Genomic DNA, 22,109 nt, shown 5'->3' on the forward strand with positions numbered 1-22,109 from the left:
CCAACTCAAGTATTTGGGTTGCTATGTATCAAATTCTAGACAAGCTTCTTGAATATGGTACTTCAGAATGGGGTGGCATGAGTAGGTAGTATTCTTAACCACTTTAGAATTTGGAGTTATAAAAGAATGGTTGTCTGAGGGGAGGTGTTGGAGGATGGACTAAACAGATGATGGAGACTAAGGAGGGCACTTGTGATGAGCACCAGGTGCTGTATGGAAGTGCTGAATCACTATATTGTACACCTGGAAAAACATTTCACTGTCTGTTAACTAACTGGATTTGAATAAAAACTAAAAAAAAAATGGTTTGTTATATTCAGTTCTAGCAAACATTTTCATATTCTCTAGCCTATCTGTCCCATGACCAGAAGTGTTTAACTATGAGACCATTTAGACATAACCAGACACACTGGTTTTGAGACAGCAACTCTCAGTTGCTTTGAAAAGTACTATTTTGCAGGTGTGGGCACAATTAGATATTCAATTTATGCAGGTGTTACATTTCTGACAGGCTTTTATTTTCTCTTCTTTCCCTTTCTGCCTTATCTTTTCTTTTTATTTTTGTAAATCTATTTGTTAGAGTAGAGTTCTGGCCTGGAGAGCCACAGCATTTGTCAGTGGGAGAAGGTGTAGGTGGGAACAAATATATTTTTCAAGTCACCGCCTCACTCTGAGCGCAGAGCATGGTTCCTCCTGCTGGGTGGACACCTAAGAGTGCTCTTCCCTCAGGTGCAAGCTTCGATACTTAACTTATGGATGTGCTCAGCCTGATTTTAGAAAATACCTGGTGATGTAAGACTAAGAATTAAGAAAAAAGATCAAGTTCTCACAGTAGCTGCTTGCTAATTAATCCTGGTGATTAACCACCTGAGAGAATCATCTAAGAATAGCTATATTGGGCAGTATTTCTATTTTTTCCCCTCTACCTGTGGCTATCCACAAACAGGATGAAATAGAGGGTATTTGGAAGTGAATACTTTGACAGTTTTAAAACAATACTCAAGGCTGTAATTGCTTTAGTAAGTTTTGCTTCAGCGAACTCTCTCGAAGAGAAGAAGGTCTGCATTTCTTTTCATTTGCAGCCTTGTTTTCCTTTTCAAATAATTCACCTTGGGATATCTTCAGATGTATGCACAAAACCGTATAAAAGATTTGAGACTTTCATAAAACCAAGACTTTGGAGGCAACATGATCAATTCTAGATAGCATAATGCATTTCACTATAAGAAATGTAGCCCTATCAGAACTGAAAAGTGTACAATTAATGCTTTCATCATATAGACAGAATCTGAATTAGTCCATTTTAAATTATCTAAAGTATGTAATAACTTATTAAATAGTCAAAAGGGTTATGCTGCAGGTATGTTTTTATATATGCACAAATTACATATAAACCATTAAAAATGTATTGAACACCTACTATACACCAGGCACTATTTTATATGTATACACAAACCAGATGTATAATGTTGTAGTAATGTTCCTATATTTATCTTAAATCTAATAATGAATGTGTTGGTTAAAATAGTCTTAAAATCAACTTTATTGTTCCATAATTATGAGATGACATAAAATTCTACCACCCAGAGATGTTTGATAGTATTTCATTGTAGGTCACTCTAGAAAGTTCTATCTGCGTACATATATATAGAAAATTTTCAGAAATCAGATCTATAGACCATATGGAAGTATAGCATGATTTAAAAATCATAAGAATACGTTTTTTTTCAATTGTATTACCTTTTTAAATGATCATTACTATGCAGAAACTTACTGTTAGAGTCCAATTCTGCCCTCTAACAGATCACATATATTTCCTTGAAAAGGGACTGCACTGAGCTTCATCATCCAACAGTTAGTCCATTAATTTCTTCCAATCATACCCATGGTACAGTAGGAAGATGGAACAAACTCTACTAAGCTCAACTTCTGTGCCAGGCACTCAAGATACAGGGGTAAACAAGAAGATGTGATTCTCCATTTAACAAATTTTATATTCTGGGTACTTAAACTTTCTCTAGGCTAGATTTAAAGGTAACTCAGCTAGATTTTAGAAATTTTGGATGTTCATCTGGGGACTACCAGGGCAAGAGACCAAATATAAAGCCTATCTAATTCGATGCATCATATCATTCAGGTTCTAATCTCTCGTGGTAATTGCTGAAAAATGGCATTCGAGGATTTAGAGATCCTGAAACTGGCCACATACCAACATAGTTCTTTGCAGTTCTATCAGTCTGTCATATTTGGTTAGGCCTAGTATACAAAAAAAATCATTAATTTTTGAATGTTAAACATTTGTTCAAAACCAGTTATGATACCAGTCAGCATTCCCACACCTGACACATTGTGAGGACTTAATACATGTTTGTTAAATTAATTACTCAGGTTCATCTCTTTCCAAAGTGTTAAATTCACACTGGAATATAAAGGTAAGAATCTGCAATTCATTTCATCTATTTAGATCTCAGCTATAACATACTGATTGCATCCTGGATCAGCAGAAAGTAAAGTCAAATTTAAAAAAGGAAAAATGGCCAAAAACTACTGTTAGTTTTCACCTTAATCTAGTGTTTGCTCATCAACCACTGAACTAATCACGCTTGTGCCTTGAGTTGAGAATAGAATGGGGACATTATAGATTTAGAAAGTCCAGGGCTTGTTCCTTATTGATGCAATAATTTTTTGTTGAGAGCCTGCTATGTCTTGAGTATGTTCGACATTCTGTAAGTTAAGACACAAATAAATGTTTTTCAATATCCACCCAATCAGATCTTTATAAAAAATAATCCCAACAAACAAATCTTAGTTTAGACTGAGGATAGAACAAGAATGCTATTCTAAATGATCTTTTCTAGGAAGTTAAACACACTTTTCAAATCACCACTATTTTCAGTGTTATCATCTGTAACCAAATTTCAGAAGACAATCGTATTCATAGATTCGAACAAGAAGGGTGTTCTGGTCCTTTGTTTCATTGCTTTGTTGGTTTTTAGTGTCCTGTTTTTTAAAAACTGATCCTTGGTATGTATATTCATATATTCTTTTTAGGAAGAAAAAATATCAGTAAGGTGAAATTGCTGCAGTATTTTTCTTCTCAACTGTGTGCAATTCGTTTCTTTAGCTGTGTGTCCGTTTCCTAGGAAACCTTAGTGGAGTAATGTTTGATTGGCTGTCATGCTGGACTTATCATGAGAGTTCTGAGCAAAGAGTCAGAATGGCATAGCCCCAGATAAGTTGCTCCAAAGACATAACAATGCCTCTCTGTGCATATTTGCAAGCTGATGCAAACCATACTGAGTTTGAGGTGTTACCGTGTTGCAGGAAGATCTGTGCATGGAATTTTGAAGACTCTCCTAATAGACATGATACAGCACAATTTCTCAGTACTGCAATCTTGATCTCTTACCAGGCATTTAAAATTTGTTTTCTACCTATAGTCTTAATTAAAGATTCAAATTTGAAATTCTTAGTTGTAATACCTCTTCAGAGAAATAGAACTGTTTACTACCCTAGGATATTTTACCTGCTCATGGTTGATGATTAAAGTATCCATGACATATTTTACAGTGCTATTGCACTGCTTATATAATATATTTAAAAATAATTTTCATATCTAATACACTACAATTTATGAACTTACTGTAAATATTACCTCATTGAATTCTTTCTGGACCTATGAGTCAGGTAGACAAAAAGTCTAATTAGCTTACTTTAAAAGATGAGATACTGGAAGCCTCAAACAGATGAAGCAATTCATGTGTGATCACACAACCGAAAAGTAGCAGACATGAGGCTGATATCTGCATCTGTTCATAAACTTCAGAGCGCTCTTCCTAAAAATTTCTAATTGTACACATCTAATAAAACAGTATGTCCTGGTTGCCTCCATTTCCAAAATATATCCCCAATTCATCTATTTCTCTCATTTTCTGTTTTATCACTTATTTTTTCCTCCAAAGTTCCATAATAACCTCCTAAATAGTCTTTTTGATACTAATCTTCCTAAAATTCATTCTCTCCACTGTAGCCAAGTACTTTAAAAATTTTAGTGTGGGTGTTTTCTGAAGTAAAATTTACATTCCATGAAAAGCACAGTTTGTAAAAACAAAACACAATTTAGTGAGTTTTAATACATATATACTTCATGCAACTATATCAAAATTGAAATATACAACATTTTCAAAACTCCAGAAATTTCTCTCATGCCTTCTTCCAATCCCCATCCTTCAGCAGCAACCACTCTTTTGATTTCTTTCACAGGGAAGCTTATATAGATTAAATAATGCAGCATGTACTCTTTATTCTGCTTCTTTCCTCAATAAAATATTTTTGAAATGCATCCATATTGTTGTATGAATGAGAAGTTTGTTATTTTCGGTGCAGTGTAGTATTCCACCAAAAGCATAGACCTAAATTTGTTTACCTATTTTACTGTTGATGGACTCTTGAGTTATTTACTATTTTTGATTATTATTTCACTGTAATTTTAAAGTAAAATTCTTACTTTATAATCGTTTCAGATTTACAGAAAAGAGGTAAGATAGTAAAAATAGGTCTCATATAGTTCACATCTAGTTTACCCTATTATTAACATCTTACATTAGTGTTGTATATTTGTTGCAACTAATAAACCACTGTTGAGACATTATTATTACCTAAAGTTCACACTTCACTCGGATTTACTTAGATTTTTATTTTAGTCTTGGTCATTTTATTTTATTTTTTTCAGTTTTATTGAGAAATAATTGGTGTACCTCACTGGATAAGTTGAAGGCTGAGGGCATGGTGATTTCAGTTATACATATTGTGAAATGATAACATAATAGGTTCAGCTAACATCCATTTTCTCATATAAATAAAATAAAAAAAAAAAGAAAGAAAACCAGGAAAAAAGGAAAAAAATTCCCTGTGATGAAAACTCTTACAATTTCCCCACTTAACAACTTTCCTATGTATCAAGCAATGTTAGCTACAGTCATAGTGTTATATGTCCCTAGTACTTGTACCTGGAAATATATACCTTTTGACCACCTTCAAATTTTCCCTCTCCCACTTTCACCTCTGGCAACCATAACTCTCTTTTTCTTCAAGTTTTTTTGTTTTTGTGTTTTGTTTTGCTTTTTGATTCCACATATAAATGAGATCATGCAGTATTTGTCTTTAACTTATTTGACTTAGCATAATGGCTTCAAGGTCCATCCATGTTCTCACAAATGGGATTCTTTTTTTAATGGCTGAATAATGTTTCATTATATATAAACCAACTTCTTTATCCATCATCCATTGATGGACATTTAGATTGATTCCATGTCTTGGCTACTGTCAACACTACTGCTGTGAACGTGGGGTTGCAGATATCTTTTTTGAATTAGTGTTTTTATTTCCTTTGGATATATTCCCAGAAATGGAATTGCTGCATCAAATGGTAGTTCTATTCTTAATTTTTTGCTGATTTTCCATACTGTTTTCTATAGTGTTTACACCAATTTACAATTGCACTAACAGTGCACAAGGGTTCCCTTTTCACCACATCCATGCCAATGTTCGTTATTTCTTGTCTTTTTAATAACAGTCATTCTAGTATTTGTGAGGTGACACCACATTGTAGTTTTAATTTGTATTTTCTTAATGACAGTTTTTTTATGTACCTGTTGACCTTTCATATATCTTCTTTAAAGAAGTGTCTATTCAGGTCCTTTGCCCATTTTTAAATTTTTTTGTTTTGTTTTACTGTTTGTTTTTTGTTTGTTGCTAATGGGTTATATATATATATATATATATATATATATATATATATATACACATATTTTTGTATATATTTTAAGTATTAACCCTTTACCAGATATATGGCGTGGAAATATTTTTTCCTAATCCTTAGGTTTTCTTTTCACTTTTTTCATGACTTCTTTTGCTGAGCAGAAGCTTTTTAGTTGATATTCCATTGTTAATCTTTCATTTCGTGGTTTGTACTTTAGGTGTCATATCCAAAACATCATTAACAAGACCCATATAAAGAAGCTTTATTTCTATGTTTTCTTCTAGGAGTTTAATTGTTCAGGTCTTACATTTAAGTCCTTAATCCATTTTGAATTGATTTCTGTGAGTAGCATAAGCCTAGTTTCTTTCTTTTACATGTGAATATCCAGTTATTCTAACACCATTTATTGGAAATACTTTTTTTTTTCTCCATTAAATATTCTTAGCTCCCTTGTCAAATATTAGTTTGCCATATACGCTTGGGTTTATTTATGGGCTCTCAGTTCTGTTCTGTTGGTCTATATTTTTGTTTTTATGCCAGCACTATACTTTTTTGATGACTATAGCTTTATAGTATATCTTGAAATCAGGAGGTATGATACCTCCTGCCTTTTTCTTCTTTCTCGAGATTTCATTGGCTATTTGAAGTCTTTCCTGGTACTACATGAATTTTATGAGTGTTTTCTCTACTTCTGTGAAGAATGACATTGGAATCTTGATAGAGATTATATTGCATCTATACATGGATCTTAGTAGTACTCACATCATAACAATATTAATTCTTCTAATACATGAACACAGGGTACATTTATTTATTTGGTTTTGTTCAATTTCTTTCATCAATGTTTTATAGTTTTCAGAGTAGGGATCTTTCACCTTAGTTAAATTTATTCCCAAATATTTTTTTGTTTTTGATGCTATTGTATATGGGATCAATTTATTTTTCAAAAAAAAAGTTCATGCATAGACACATTACTGATTTTTATGTTAATTTTTCATCCTGCAACTTTGCTGAATTTATTGATTAGATCAAACAGTTGACTATTTAGGATTTTCTGCATATAAAATTATGTCATTTCCCTTTTTTAAAAATGTTTATTGATTTATTTTGAGAGGGAGAGCATACAAACAGGGGAGGGTCAGAGAGAGGGAATGAGAGAGAATCCCAATGCTCCACATTATCAGTGCATAGCCTGATGTCGGACTTGAACCCCAAGCTGTGAGATCATGACCTGAGCCGAAATTAAACATTGGACATTTAACTGACTGAGCTACCCAGGCACCCCTAAAGTTATGTCATTTCCAAATAGAGAAAATTTACTTCTTCCTTTCCAGTTCTAACACTTTCATTCATATTTTTCTTGCCTGATTGTTCTAGCTAGGACTTCTAGTATTATGTTGAATAAGAGTGGTGAAAGTATGCACCCTTGTTTCGTTCCTGATCTTAGAGGAAAATCTTTCCATCCTTCACCAATAAGTATGATGTTAGCTGTGGGCTTGCCATATATGGCCTTTATTATGTTGAAATATGTTTCTTCTATGCCAAATTTGTTAAAAGTTTATATCATGGTTAAGTGTTGAATTTTGTCAGATGCTTCTTCTGTACCCATTGAGATGACCATGTGATTCTTTTATTCTATTAATGTGATTTATCCATTGATTGATTTGTATATACTGAACATCCTTCAAACCCACAGATAAATCCCAATTGATTATGGTGAATGATTGCTACATTTGGTTTACTAACATTTTATTGAGAATTTTTCATCTATATTCATTAAAGGTATTGGTATCAATATTTCTTTTCTAGTAGCAACCTTTTTTGGTTTTTGGTATCAGGATAATGCTGGCCTCATAAAATGAGTTTGGGAGTCTCCCCTCTTTGATTTTTGGAAGAGTTTGAGAATCGTTATTGCTAATTTTTCTTTAAATGTTTGGTAAAATTCACCAATGAAACCATCTGATCCTTTACTTTTCTTTTTCTTTGTAGGGAGATCTTGATTACTGATTCCATCTCCTTAGTAATAATTGGTTTCTTCAGATTTTCTTTTTTCTTTTTCTTTTTTTTCTTTCTTTGCTTTTTTTTTTTTTTTTTTTTTTTTTGCCTAACTCAGTACAAGTAAGTTGTATGTTTCTAAGAATTTTTTACTTATTCTAGGTTGTTTAGTTTGTTGGCATATAGTTCTTTATACTACCTTCTTATGATCCTTTGAATTCTGTGAGATTTGTTCTGGTGTCTCCTTTTTCATTTATAACTTTGATTTGGGTCCTTTCTCTTTTTTCCTTGGTTAGTTTAGATAAGGGTCTGTCTCTTGTTTATCTTTCCAAAGAAGTAATTTAGTTTGCTTAATATTTTCTATTGTTTTTCTGTTCTTTATTTCATTTATTTCTGTTCTAATTTATATTCCCTTTTTTTATGTGAAATCTGGTCTCAGTTTATCTTTATTTTACTATTACTTAAGTATAGAGTTAGGTTGTTTATTTGGGATCTTCTTTTTTCTTAATGTAGGTGTTTATTGCTATGAACTTCCCCCTTATGACTGCTTTTGTGAAATATCATATGTTCTGATATATTGTATTTCCATTTTAATTCCTCTCAAGAAACTTTTTTATTTATCCTTTATTCTTTGATCCATTGGTTGTTCATGAGAATGTTATTTAATTTCCATTTGTTCATGAATTTTCCAGTTTTCATATTGTTATTGATTTCTAGTTTCATTTCATGAAACTAGTGGTCAGAGAAGACACTTGGTATAATTTCAATATTGATTTGCTATGTATGACTTGTTCTGTGGCCTACATGGGGTATATCCTAAAAAGTATGTTCCATGTATACTTGAGAAGAATGTATATTCTGGTATTCGATAGAATGTTCTTTGTATGTCTGTTAGGTCCAATTGGTCTACATTGTTGTTCAAATCCACTGTTTCATTATTGATTCTCTCTCTGGATGACCTTTCCATTGTTGAGAGTGGACAATTACAGTCCCCAACTATTAGTATATTATTGTTTATTTCTCATTTTAACTATGTTAGTTTTTGCTTTATATATGTAAGTGCTCCAATGTTGGGTGTGTAAATATTTACAATTGTTATATCTCCTTCATGTATTGACCCCTTTATCATTATATATGTCCTTCTTAATCTCTTTTTACTATTTCTAAAGTTTATTTCTGATATATGTATAACTATCTGCTTTTTTTGTTGTTATTGTAACCACTTGCTTGAAATATCTATTTACATCCCTTCATTCTCAGTCTATGTGTGTTTTTAAGGCTATATCTCTTGTAGATAACATATTGCAGAATCTTCTTTTTCTTTTTTTTTTAAATTCACTCAGCCATTCTATGTCTTTAATTGGAAAATTTAATTCATTTATATTTAAAGTAATCATTGATAGGTAAGAACTTACGTTGGCTATTTTGTTATTTTCTAGCTGTTTTGTAGACCTGTTTTTTATCTAGCTGTCTTTTTTTTTAATGTTCTTTTTTTTTACAGTAAACTACCCCCAGCATGAGGCTTGAACTCATGACCCCACGATCAAGAGTTGCATGTTCTACTGACTGAGCCAGCCAGGTGCCCCATCTTGCTGTCTTTTTTTGCACGTGTTGTGAAGTCTTTTGCTTTCATATGCTTTGACTTCTTATCATGTTCTTTTGTGTAATGACTACAAGATTTTCCTTTGTTACCATGAGGCTTACATAAAATATTTTAAACATACAACACTCTATTTTAAACTGATAACAACTTAACTTCAATACAATTTGTAAACTTTGCACTTTTGCTTCTCTTCTCCTTCACATTTTAGGTTATTTCTATTACAATTTATATGTGTTTTTATATTGTTAACTAATAACAGATTATTATAGTTAAGGTTATTGTTACTTCATTTATTGTTTTATTTTTTTAGTATTAATTTATTTTTGATAAAGAGAGTGGGGAGAAGCAGAGAGAGAAGACACAGAATCTGAAGCAGGCCTCAGGCTCCCAGCTGTCAGCACAGAGCCTGATGTGGGGCTCGAACTCACAAACCATGAGATCATGACATGATGTGAGCTGAAGTTGGACGCTTTAACCAACTGAGCCACCCAGGTGCCCCACTACATTTATTCTTTAAAAAAGAGTATTTAAGCGAAATATGCATCACTATTACCATATTGTAAAATCTAATTTTGACTATGTATTTAAAATTTCCAACTATTACTAGTGAGATTTACACTATCTTTTTATGTTTTTGTGATGTTAATTGGCATTCTTTTATTTCCCCTGAAAGAGCTCCCTTCAGCACTTCTTATAGGGTAAGTATGATGGTAATAGAGTCCCTCAGCTTTTGTGTGTTTAGAAAAATCTTTATTCTTCATTTATTTCTGAAGGACAGGTTTGCCAGGTATAAAATTCTTGACTAACAGGGGTGTCTGGTTTGCTCAGTCTGTTAAGTGTCTGACTTTTGCTCAGGTCATGATCTCACAGTTCATGAGTTTGAGTCCCATATCATGCTCTGCGCTGACAGCTCAGAGCCTGGAGCCTACTTTGGATTCTGTGTCTCCCTCTCTCTCTGCCCCTCCCACACTCACACACACTCTCTCTCTCTAAAACAAATAAACATTTAAAAAAAAGAATTCTTGACAGTTATTCTTGAAGTTATTTTTTTTCCCTATTTTGAATATAACCTTTCATTTGCTCCTTGAAATACTATTGAGAAATCTGCAATATTATGGGGGTTTGTTTCCTTGTACATAACTTCTCTCTTTTTTATTGTCACTCAAAATTCTTTCTTTATCTTTGAATTTTGTAAATTTATTTATAATGTGTTTTGGTGTAGCCCTATTGGATTCAAGTATTTGGGTCCTTTGGGATTCATGGATCTGGATATCCATGTCTCTCCCCATTTGAGAATTTTTGAGAATTTTTCAGCCATTGTTGCTTTAAATGTACTCTCTGTCCTTTTTTCTTCTTTTCCAGGAATTCTTTAATGCAGATATTGTTTCTTTTCTTTGTGTCTTATAATTCCCATAGTTTTTTTTTTTTTTTTCATTCTTTTTCTTGTTGCTTTGTCAGGGTAATTTCCAATTTCCTACCCTCCAGATGATTGATTCTTTCTTCTATGTGGTTGAGCCTATTTTTGAAACTTTTTATTGAATTCTTCAATTTAGTTATTGCATTTTTCAACTGTAGGATTTTCTCTGTGTCTGTATGTTTTGATGTTTGCTATTTCTCTGTCAAACTTCTTGTTTTGTTCATACATTGTTTTACTAATTTTGTTTAGTTGTCTGTGTTTTCTTATAGTTCACTAAACTTTGTTAAGATTATTCTGAATTCTTTATCTGATAATTCATAGATCTCCATTTCTTTGGGGCCAGTTTATTGGAGATTTATTAGTTTCCTCTGGTGGTATCACATTTACTTGAATTTTTGGTGATTCTTGACTACTTACATTGACATCTGCATATTAAGTAATTGGGCTCCTCTTCCAGACTTAACATGTTTGTTTTGGCAGAAACAGTTCTTCATCAGTTAGCTTAGTTTAGGTTTCTGGGTGCTTCTGCTATTATGGTCTATTTTTGGATGTGGCAACTGTCCAAACTCTGAAGACACAATAGGGAGTGTGACACTGGCTGAGAAGAGTTGGATAAGACGGCTGGCTTGGTTCTCTACCCAAATGTGGCTGTAGTATAGGTTCTGCACTTGCCTGGATTCTCTGGTGAGGCTTACTAAATGGCCAGGACTAGGTACTCCATTCTATAGTAGATGGGGAGATGAATTATCTTCCCTTCCCTGACAGAGCAGCAGGATGGGACCCAGGGCCTGTACAGTTCATTGTTTGAAGACCCCAAATCAGGCAAGAGTGTGCACTGAATTCCCTGATTAGGAGAGGCCACCTTATGCTGTTCAGATGGGAGAAGCCATGGGTTGTGCTCTTTGTTCCACTGTACATAGGGCTATTGTATATAGTGCTACTGTATATAGGTGCCACTATACATAGGGCTATTAAGTGGGCCATGCAGACTCATGTGTTCTTTGGTAATGTTCCACGGTTTGACTGACTTCATTCAGCAAGGACCAGAGCTCTGAATTAGATTCCCTACCTGGTCACAGTGGGAGAATCAGCTCTAAGTCTGGTAATGTTATTTGTTCGTTCTTAACTCAAGCTGATTCATACCCCTAGTTCCCTAATCAAACAGGGCCACTGGCTTTGCTCTGCGACCTGCTGGTTCTGCCTGTTCTCCTCTCAGCTTGAGGGCCACTAGGCCACACTGCTTCCAGGAGTTGTTGCCAACCCTTCTGGTCAGATGGGGCTGAAAAACAGTCTCCACAGTTTATGGGGTTATGTCTCAGTTTCTTTGCCTGGGCAGGAGGAGGAGGGGCCTGTCCAGACTACTCTCAATTTCCAAACAGTATCTCCAGTTGCATGGGGCCAGGGATTACCCGCAGCCTTAGTTATGAATTAATAAGCCTGCCTGTTCATAGCACTGGAGCACTCCATGCCTGGTACTTGTTTTGCTCTGGGGGTGATCAGCTCTGCCTGCCCACCTCTCAGCTCAAACACCACTAGGCCACACTGCTTCTAGGAGCTGTCACCAGCCTTTTTGGTCAGATGGTGCTAGAAGACACTCTCCACAGTGGATGCGTGGGCCTGCAGTTCAGCTCCTTGTCTGGGCTTGGGCAAACTAGGCTCTATGGCCCCAAATTCCTCATTTGAAGATGCAAATCAGGCAGATATGCACTCCACCAAGTTCCCTTGTCAGAGTGTGCCCCAAACATGATTCTGCAGATGAGCAAAACTGCTGGTTGAGATTACTACTTAGGCACTACAGTTATGAACTCACTCTTCCAAGTTATGTGTGCTGATTGTTGGAAACCCCTCTTCCCTTCTCTGTCAGATTCCCAGTGGTTGGGCCCTCAGCAACCCCTGCAATACCCACGGTTTCGAGATCAGAGTAAGGTTTCCCAGAAAGTAATCTACAATGCTAGTGGGGAGAGACTGGTTGTCCCCCCAGGTTCTCTTTCCGCACTGGAGGAACCAGTGGTTCAGGGGACACCTCTCTGCATGATACTGTGCTGGCCTGGAAGAGAGGCAATGCAGTCTTAACTTTATAATACAGTCTGTCTTGGTGTCTGTAGTACAGGGATGTGCTTCATCCTCACTGTCATATTTTAGTATTTTCTCAGTGATGTCCTGTTCTTGAATAGTTGTTTTTGTGAGGGGGAGTGAAGTCAGAAACAACCTATGTCACCATGTTGGTGACATCACTTGCTTAGATTTCCTTAGATTTTACCTAGTGTTATTTCTCTGCTCCAGAATTACATCTAGGATACCACATTACATTCAGTTGGTGTGTTTCCTTAAGCTTTTCCAGACTGTGACAGTGATTTAAACATTCCATGTTTGTGATGACTTTGAAAGTTTTGAAGAGTACTGAAGAGGCATTTTGTAGAATATCTCTGAGTTTGGGGTTTCTTTTTCTTGTGATTAAACTGGAATTATAAATTTTTGGGGAAAAGGCCACATAAGTAAGGTGCCATTCTCATCATATCATAGTAAGAAATCATGCTATCAACATGACATTGCTGTGAATTAAACCATGATCACCTGGCTGAGGTAGTGTTTGTTAGGTTTCTCTACTGTAAGCATACTCTCTTTTCTCCTTTCCATAATGTGCTCTTTTTTTTTTATTTTTTTTTCGACGTTTATTTATTTTTGGGACAGAGAGAGACAGAGCATGAACGGGGGAGGGGCAGAGAGAGAGGGAGACACAGAATTGGAAACAGGCTCCAGGCTCTGAGCCATCAGCCCAGAGCCCGACGCGGGGGTCAAACTCACGGACTGCGAGATCGTGACCTGGCTGAAGTCGGACGCTTAACCGACTGCGCCACCCAGGCGCCCCCAAAATGTGCTCTTTAAATGGAAGTTATTATGTACAGCTCACACTTAAAGAGTTATGCCCACTTCGCACATCTTGATGGAGGAGTATCTATATAAATTATTCAAAATTCTCCTGCAGAGGGCACTTGGCTATTCCTCATTTGTTTATTTACTAAATTACTTGTTTATATAAGTATGAGGTCATGGATATTTATTTTATACTTTAAGCTATAATCCAATGCTAGTTATTAATTTTGCCTTTCAAGTCATTCCAGCTTTAGACATTGGGAACTCTTGCAGTTGGTGTCTGTGCCTTTTGGCATACTCCCACAGTTGTGTATAGCATTTTGTTTTCGTGTATTTTGTTTTGTTTTCGGAGTTTTTCCTTACTTTATGGCACTACAATATGCTTCAGGTTCATCTTCCATACACCTGCCCTAGTCTTAAAATCAGGCTTTTTGCTAAAGAGACTTGGATCCTTTCATTTGGAGAACAGTATTAGAAACCAAGAGCTTCTATAAGCCCATCTATATCTTTTGCAGCATGAAAGGTGTTAATTTAATAAAGACCAATTTATCATCTTTTTTTCTTTAATGAATTGTGTTTTTAGTGTTGTATTAAAAAGGTTATCACCAAACCCAGGGTCACATAAATTTTCTCCTGTTTTCTTCTAGAATTTTTACATTTTACATATCATTTTACATGTAGGCATATAATCAATTTTAAATTTTGTATAAGTTATGATATTTGATTAAGTTCATATTTTTATATGGATTTCCAATTGCTTTTTTCAGCACCGCTGTGAAAAAATACTCTTTTCCAGCACCATTCGTTTAAAAGACTATCCTTTCTATATTGTATTGCCTTGTGCCTTTGTTAAAAATAAGTTAGCTAAATTTATGTGGGTCTATTTCTGAGTTCTCTATATTGTTACACTGATCTATGCACCTATTCTTTTTACCAAAAGAAAGGTTTTGTGGTTACTATAACTTTATAGCAAGTCTTGAAGTAAGATAGTTAAGTTAGTAAATTTTATTTTGCTTCTTAGGATTATGTTGGTTATTCTATGTCCTTCACATTTGCATAGAAATGTCAAAATCATTTGTGCTAATATCTATAAAGTAGCTTGCTAAAATTTTGACTGGGGTAGGGTTGAATCTATAGATCAAGTTGGAGAGAACTGACATCTTAATGACATTGAATCTTCCATTCTATAAACACACAATACTTTCCCACTTATTTAGGTCTTCTTTCAACAGTGTTCTTTTAGTTTTTCTCCTATGGACCTTGTGCATATTATCTTAGATTTATAGCTAAGTACTTACTTTTTGGAAGGGGGGCTGATATATAAATAGTACTTTTTTAAATTTCAGATTCCAATTTTTTATAGCTGGTACACATAGTAAATTTTGAAACATAAGCAAATCAAGTTTAATCATTACACTTAAAATGCAAATTCCTTAACTCTGTCCTATAAGACCCTGCCAATCTTTCTAAACTAGGTTAACCTTTAAGTACTAAAGTTTCAAACTCACTGTTTTTTTTAATGCTTATTTATTTTTGAGAGACAGAAGAATGAGAGAGGGAGAGAGACAGAGCATGAGTGGGGGAGGGGCAGAGAGAGAGGGAGACACAGAATCCAAAGCAGGCTCCAGGCTCTGAGCTGTCAGCATAGAGCCTGATGGGGAGCTCGAAGTCATGAACTGTGAGATCATGACCTGAGCCAAAGTCAGATGATTAACTGACTGAGCGACCCAGGTATACCTCAGACTCCCTATTTTTTTTTTTTTTGATTTCTTGATTTATTCTAAGCTTTTTCATACCCCAGGGCTTTTGCACTTGCCCTTCATTTTGCCTGGATTTGTCTTCACGTAGGTGTTTTCCTTTTTGCTTCTGTCACTTTTCATCCTTCATGTCTCATTTTAAATGTCAAAGTGGCCTTCCCTAATCACTACATCTAAAATAGCCAATTTTTTCTTCTGCCACTTCTCTTCATTTATCCTTTATAGCTTTCATAGTACTTATTACCATTTGGCATTATTTTGTTTGTTATTCTTCCTAGTTATTATTGGTCTTTACCCAAATAAAATATAAATTAAATAAGAGTACAGTCTTGGCCTTTTTCATTTACTACTTTATTCCCAGTGCATATTACCATGTCTAAAATATAATAGACACTCATTTAACTATCTTTGAATGAATTAATGAATATGTATATACATATACATACATATACATATACATATACATATACACATACATATATATACACATATATATATACATATACATGTATATAGTAAGAAAGACACACCAAGGTCAAATATCTCAATTTCAGCAAAATCTTCCTTCAGTCCCTAAACTGGAAATGATTATTCTCTGCTCTTGTTCTCCCTTAAAATATATCCTTTTTATACAACTATTTGTAGTACTTGTTTATGTGCATCTTTGTCTCCAACAATCACTATGAACAGAGGCAGTAATTTATACATGTTTGTATTCACCATAACTTCAAAGAGAGTATCTTACATCTGAATTTTTAAAAATGAATAGATAGTAAATGGGTTAGTTATTAGAAGACCTTACATGTGATCCAAACAGATCTCACCAATTAATTGTGTAACTATTTGAGAACCACCTCACCTTAGTAGGTCTTGTTTTAAAATAAGGAAATTAGACTAGATTGGTAATTCTTAAACTTTCTGTTTCTTTTGAAGGAGGTATAGCATACATGGTCAGTGCTCCACCCATATTCCCTGGGATCTCTTTCCCACTTTCATGAACATCAGATTCCAGTGTGTTTTTATTTTCAAGAGCTAGAACCTGCCTCCCTTCATTGGAAGACTGACCTCGGGATTCCTGAGAAAGCTTTCTCTGAAAACTGAGAGAGTCAGAATTACAACCCCCATGCTTATCCCCAGCACTGGGAAACCATGATCCAGTGACTAAAGATGTAGGTTATGAATTTCCCAGCTTCTTAGGCCCCTGATATCCACCACTCTGAGGGGGCTCTAGAGACCACTGCAAAACAGGAATTTGGTTTGATATCTCACCCTTGCTTGTCTTGCTTCCATTCCTAGTCTCACTTCCTCACTTGGCAACCTGTTTCTCATGGAAACACTTCCTAATGCATCACTTTCACATGAATCCTCATCTTAGAGATGCTTCTGGGGAACAGGGGAACCCAACTTGAGATATGAGATATTGGTTAAGAGACCCTTTTGGGAGTATGCTGAAAACCATGGTTTATCCTCAGGAACACACACACACACAATTCAGGCAAAGATATTTATATAATCTATGGATTTCAATTTAAGAATCACTTGACTAAAAATCTCTAAGGTAATGTCTTCTCAAGTTCATTCACACCTTCAACAATGTTTATTGACTACTTACTTATACTTGTTATTGCAATTCCTAAGGATACTGGGAGTGAACAAAACCAGTCAGAACCTTGTTCTGTGGAGTTTATCTTCAAGTGGAGAAAAACGATAATAAAATGCTTAAGAAAAAGATAAGTTAATGTTAAGTGTAACACAGATAATTAAATTAGAAAACTAGTGACTACCTTATGCATGATGATCAAGGGAGACCTCTGGGAGGATGAGGCACTTAAGCTGAAATTGTAATGACAAGCAGAAGCTAGCTATACAAAGATCAAGGGGTGGCAACACAAGCAGAAGGAATAGCCAGTGCAAAATTTCTAATTAGGAATGAGCTTGATAAGTCTGAGAATCAAAAGTGAGTGACTCAAGCATAGTATGCAAAGTAGAGAATGGTATGAGATAAAGTTCAAAGAGTTGTCAGTCATTGATGATGGAGAGTAAGTCAGAGTAAGGAGTTTGAATTTTATTCTAGGTAAAACGGGGATAATGATGATTAGTGCCAGTCTTCTACAGGAACATTCCACTGCTAATGCTAATAATAAAGGGTTTGGACTCTAACCGCACTTTGATCAGTTCCATTGACACCAACCCTTCACTCTTCTTTCCTCACCTACCCTTTCCTTATTACCTAACTATAAGCTTCTTCTCACTTAATCTTCTCTCACTGGAGAAAAAAGGGAAAAAATATGATGACTAATTGTATGAATTAAAAGTCATTTGTGAATGATCCTGATTCCACGAATGATGAGAATTTCCCTGAATACTTGCACTGATAGAATGAACCATTCTTGACCTTTGACTAGATCTAGAAAGAGGTTTCTATACAGAGGAAGTCACACTGAGGTGATAAAGTCTTACAGACTACAGAATATATGTTACTGACATCTTCACTTTTGTTTATGTTGGGTGGGCAGAGATTTGTACCGATGGCCATTCTTAGTATTGATTCCATGTGAGTTTAATTTCAAAGAAAAAAGCTATAGAATCTCATTTTCTATAGTCCCTAAAATTCAGTGAAAGGTTGTCTAAAAGCACAGTAGATATTATTAGTATCTCAAATGCTAGTGAAACAAACAAAATAAAAAACAAAAACAAAACTTACAATATGGGCTCTGAAATATTTTTTTTCCCAATTCTTTCACTGGCACCATGGTGGTACTTCTACAACTCATGTCCCCCCAACAGGAAAGGTGTCTTTCTGACAACGCAAGCTTGATAAGACAGCTGGAGTTACTTAGAAAATGTTGACCAAAGTAATTACCCTTTTTCTGATAGCAGCTGTAAAGTTCCGGTTGCTAGGGTGGAATTGAACCCCAAACTGACTGAATTCTAAAGAATTTATTGTTAGAGTTTGCTTACATACACATCAGGGTATACTTTTAAAAACAAGAGCTACTTAATTGGATTAACAGCAATGATTTTTTCCTTAATACCCAAGGTTCAAAAGCTTAACAAAAATATTTATAAAACAGATGAAGAAAAGGAGATTCTCCTTACTGGTCAGCTTGTTGCTGCTGTTGTTTCCATAGTTGCACGCATCCTAACATTCAGCCTACTTGGCAAGCAACAAAACATAGGCTGCTTTTGGATATAATTAGGGTTGAAGCAATATGGAGGTGATATAGTGTAAAATGCAATACTTTCTCTAATCCCAGATTGTCAAATTATATCTAAATTTATGTCTCCTACTCTTTTCCTAAATTATCAAAAGTCATTGTTTTGTAACAACCAGTTGCCATGTATTTGCTAAGTGTCTACTATTTATAAAATCACTTATGGATTACAAAGAAGTCTCAAGTATAATTTCTGTCTTCAGAGTTTATGCTATAGGTATGCAACTGAGATGTATGGAAAAATAACTATCTAGAGTAGGTAATAAATTCACAGGCATCATCATGATCAAAAGTTTATTATTTAGTGCCTGGTTGCTGTGCAGGAGGATTCTGAGGAATAGTCAAATAAATTATGTGCACAACATTGCTTTAGGAATTTTGAGGGATGTCAAACTGTGAGAATAAAATGCTACCTTGATTATAGCAAAAGTGTTTATGGCCGTCATAATAGTAGTGGCAAAGTTAGTAGGTATGAGAGTAGCAAACATTTACTAATCAGACACCGCATGCCATATCCACCACATTTTGACAAACAAGAACTCAGGCTCACCTACACCCAAATTAGGAATCAATCAGAAATCCAAAGTCGGGGCTTCTTGCCTCAGCCATGATTCCCTTAAACACATCAAATCAGGCTTCAAGGTGGAGACTGGATCAGATATAAGTTTGCCACATAGGAAGCTTGTTTCAAAGATTCGGCCCTAAACAAGTATCCATTTATTTTCTATAAATCAACCTAAAACTTTTTGCAGTCCCCTAGCATGTGGAACATCACATTAGTTTTTTCATTCTATCTCCAACCATTTGTACAGAGGTTCTGAGTTTGTTTAAATATGGGGAGGAATAAGCTTCCTTCCATCAGCGACCAAGATTCTCTACTTTATGTGTTAAACTTGGGGTGTTTGCCTCTCTGGCAAGGTTGGAAGCTCTGTTGCTAGGTTCCTGCACCCTAGATACAGAATGCAGTCATCCCCTTAAGCATTTTGGCCTCCTCAGACCTCCATTTCCTTCCCAGCATGGGATTCTCCTCACTGCTGCCCCTTCTCAAAGAGCCAGACTCTTTCCTCCTCCCAAAGAAAGCCAACACAATTCCTCTCAATCGCTTAGGCTTTAGGAAAACAAAAAACAGACTAGGATGTATCTTGTAAGTCACTTTTTTGGGCCCAGAAACAGAAATCTCTACTGGGACAAGAAGGCACACAAGGTCATGATATCTCTGTGGAATGGATGAAGAATGAGAAAGGACTATGAGGGAAAGAAAGTAAATTAATATCTTTGTTAATCACTCTGTCACATAAACATTGAAGGCAAGTAGAAATGAGATAGGCAAAGAGGACAAGATAGGGCATTTTGGTTCACCTGAGATTTTATTAGCCCATGTGCCTATGTGTAAATGCTTGGTACCCAAGTACGGTTCTAGCACTGACAGTAATTGTATAACATGGGAGTTTGTTAGAAATGTAGAACCTCATTGTGCTCCCATGTCCAGCTAATGAACACTAATAAACATGTTCATCAATAAATACTAGTAAACATGTACTTTAATAGGATTCCCAGGTGATTTGTATGCATATTAAAGTTTAAAAACCAGTGGTATAGAGGGGAAAAAGCGCAAAGTGCATTCAGGGTATAGTAAATAGATCATTTGGCTAAAACACAGGTTTCTGCAAAAGCAAAAAGTTTGAAACATCTAGAAATGACGGTTGGTCCTGATGATCAAGAGACTTGAAAGCCATGTTCCAGGAATTAAAAGTTTTCTTCCAGTCATTGGAAGCCATTGCAAGTTTTTGTACTGAGGAATGACATGATCATAGATGGCTTAGGAGGATTAGAAGAAGGGGGTCATTTGTGAAAGAACATGATGATCTGTAGTCTCAAATCTTTTCTGTAAGATACTCTTTCAAATCCATTAGACACTTTCATAAATACATAGGCTCTTTCAGGTTTCTGGGAGACTATTAAATGTACTAACATGATGCAAAGATGTTCCAACTAATGACTTGAAAGAGTCATTTTAGTTCTTAATGTCACTGGGTTCTGCAAAGAAGCAACAGGAACTAAGGTCTCAGGGATGAGAGACTGAATACTCACAGCCAGTTGGAAACTAATACCAAACAGAAAAGCAGGGCAAGAGGGCCCTGGGAACACAGTATATGTATCTTTCAGGTTCCTTAATGTTGCAGTCTGTATCTTTTTCATCTGCCCTTTGGCAATTTCACCACTTATTTGAGTTCTTATCTGAGGTAGGTCAGGGGGCAGAGTGGAGCTAGCTGTTGTCATCCGGCTGAAACAGCCTTAAGGTCAGTGGTTTGCAGCCATCACTGCACATTAGAATCACCTGGGGAGTTTTAAACACTACAGCTGCTCAACCATTTTCCCAGGCCAATCAAATGATTATTTCTGGTGGTTCTAACAATCAGCCAGGTATGGCTAGAGTCAAATAAATGCCCTCAAACTGAAAATTACAAGAAAAAGAAAATATCCTTCTAGTTTAGTGGGTGGAGTAAAATATAATGGTTACCATTTATTAAGTCCATATTAGGTGACAAACACTTATAAATGTGTTTCACATGCATTATCTGTTTAGCCTGCCCCTAGATAACTTGTGTTTCAAGTAAGATTTTTTACCATAACCTCCAGTTTACAGAACAGTACACTAAGGCTCAAAACAAAGAATGCAGTTGCCTACATTCAGGAAGTGGTCAAGCCAGGATTCAACCTAAAGGAGTAAGGTTTAGAGCCTGATCCTTGGTCCATATCACAAATTCTGAGGACAATTTGTGGATTCATTCATCCCTTCTACCCTAACCCAAGTCTACTGAGTACAATTTTTTTTTTTAATATTATGAAAATAATGTATTCTGTGATTCAGTTGGTAAATGCTCAAAATTGTTTTAGCATGATGGCTCATTTCTAAATGCCATCACTGCATAGGGTGGTGCCTTGCATATTGCAGGCATTCAATAATTGCTTTTTATATGATGATATGAGTGAATTCACTCATTTATAAATTTATAAATTCACTGTTTTCTTGTAAAAGAAGAGAAAGGTATCTGATTGAATCAATCATACCACCAAAAAATACACCTGGCAATGTGTTTTTAGCAGCCATTGTCAGTAGTTTCATCTTACCTGGTTTACTTATCAAATATGGTCTATTCTCTGTGTTTAGGGTCTCCCTTGCTCACTTTACTCCAGTCACATCGGACTTCCTCAGTCCAGTCAGTCTTTCTCCTATCTCAGAATGGGGAGAACTTCATGCTTATTGTTCTCTCCACTAGATTCATCCCCTTCTACTGCCCTCTCCTCTTTCCATCTCAACACCATCACTACCAGTGTATGCCTGGGTAATACCTTCAGATTCCAATTTAAAAGTAATTTTGTCATGAGGCGACTGGGTGGCTCAGTTGGTTAAGTGTCCGACTTCATCTCAGGTCGTGATCTCACAGTTCGTGGGTTCGAGCCTGCTTCAGATTCTGTGTCTCCC

The 22,109-nt window shown here is 35.5% G+C and overlaps 1 long non-coding RNA gene across 2 annotated transcripts in view; it reads right to left on the reverse strand.

Moving 5' to 3' along the window:
* Positions 1-1,525: 1,525 nt before the first annotated feature.
* The window catches only part of LOC123611182, a 40,662-nt gene continuing 20,078 nt past the window's right edge, over positions 1,526-22,109 (reverse strand). For both annotated transcript variants that reach the window (XR_006718481.1, XR_006718482.1), the window contains exon 3: positions 1,526-2,724. This is a non-coding gene — a long non-coding RNA (uncharacterized LOC123611182). The remainder of the gene's footprint in view (positions 2,725-22,109) is intronic.

The sequence above is a fragment of the Leopardus geoffroyi genome, chromosome A1, assembly GCF_018350155.1.
Source record: "Leopardus geoffroyi isolate Oge1 chromosome A1, O.geoffroyi_Oge1_pat1.0, whole genome shotgun sequence".
Taxonomy (NCBI): Eukaryota; Metazoa; Chordata; class Mammalia; order Carnivora; family Felidae; genus Leopardus; species Leopardus geoffroyi.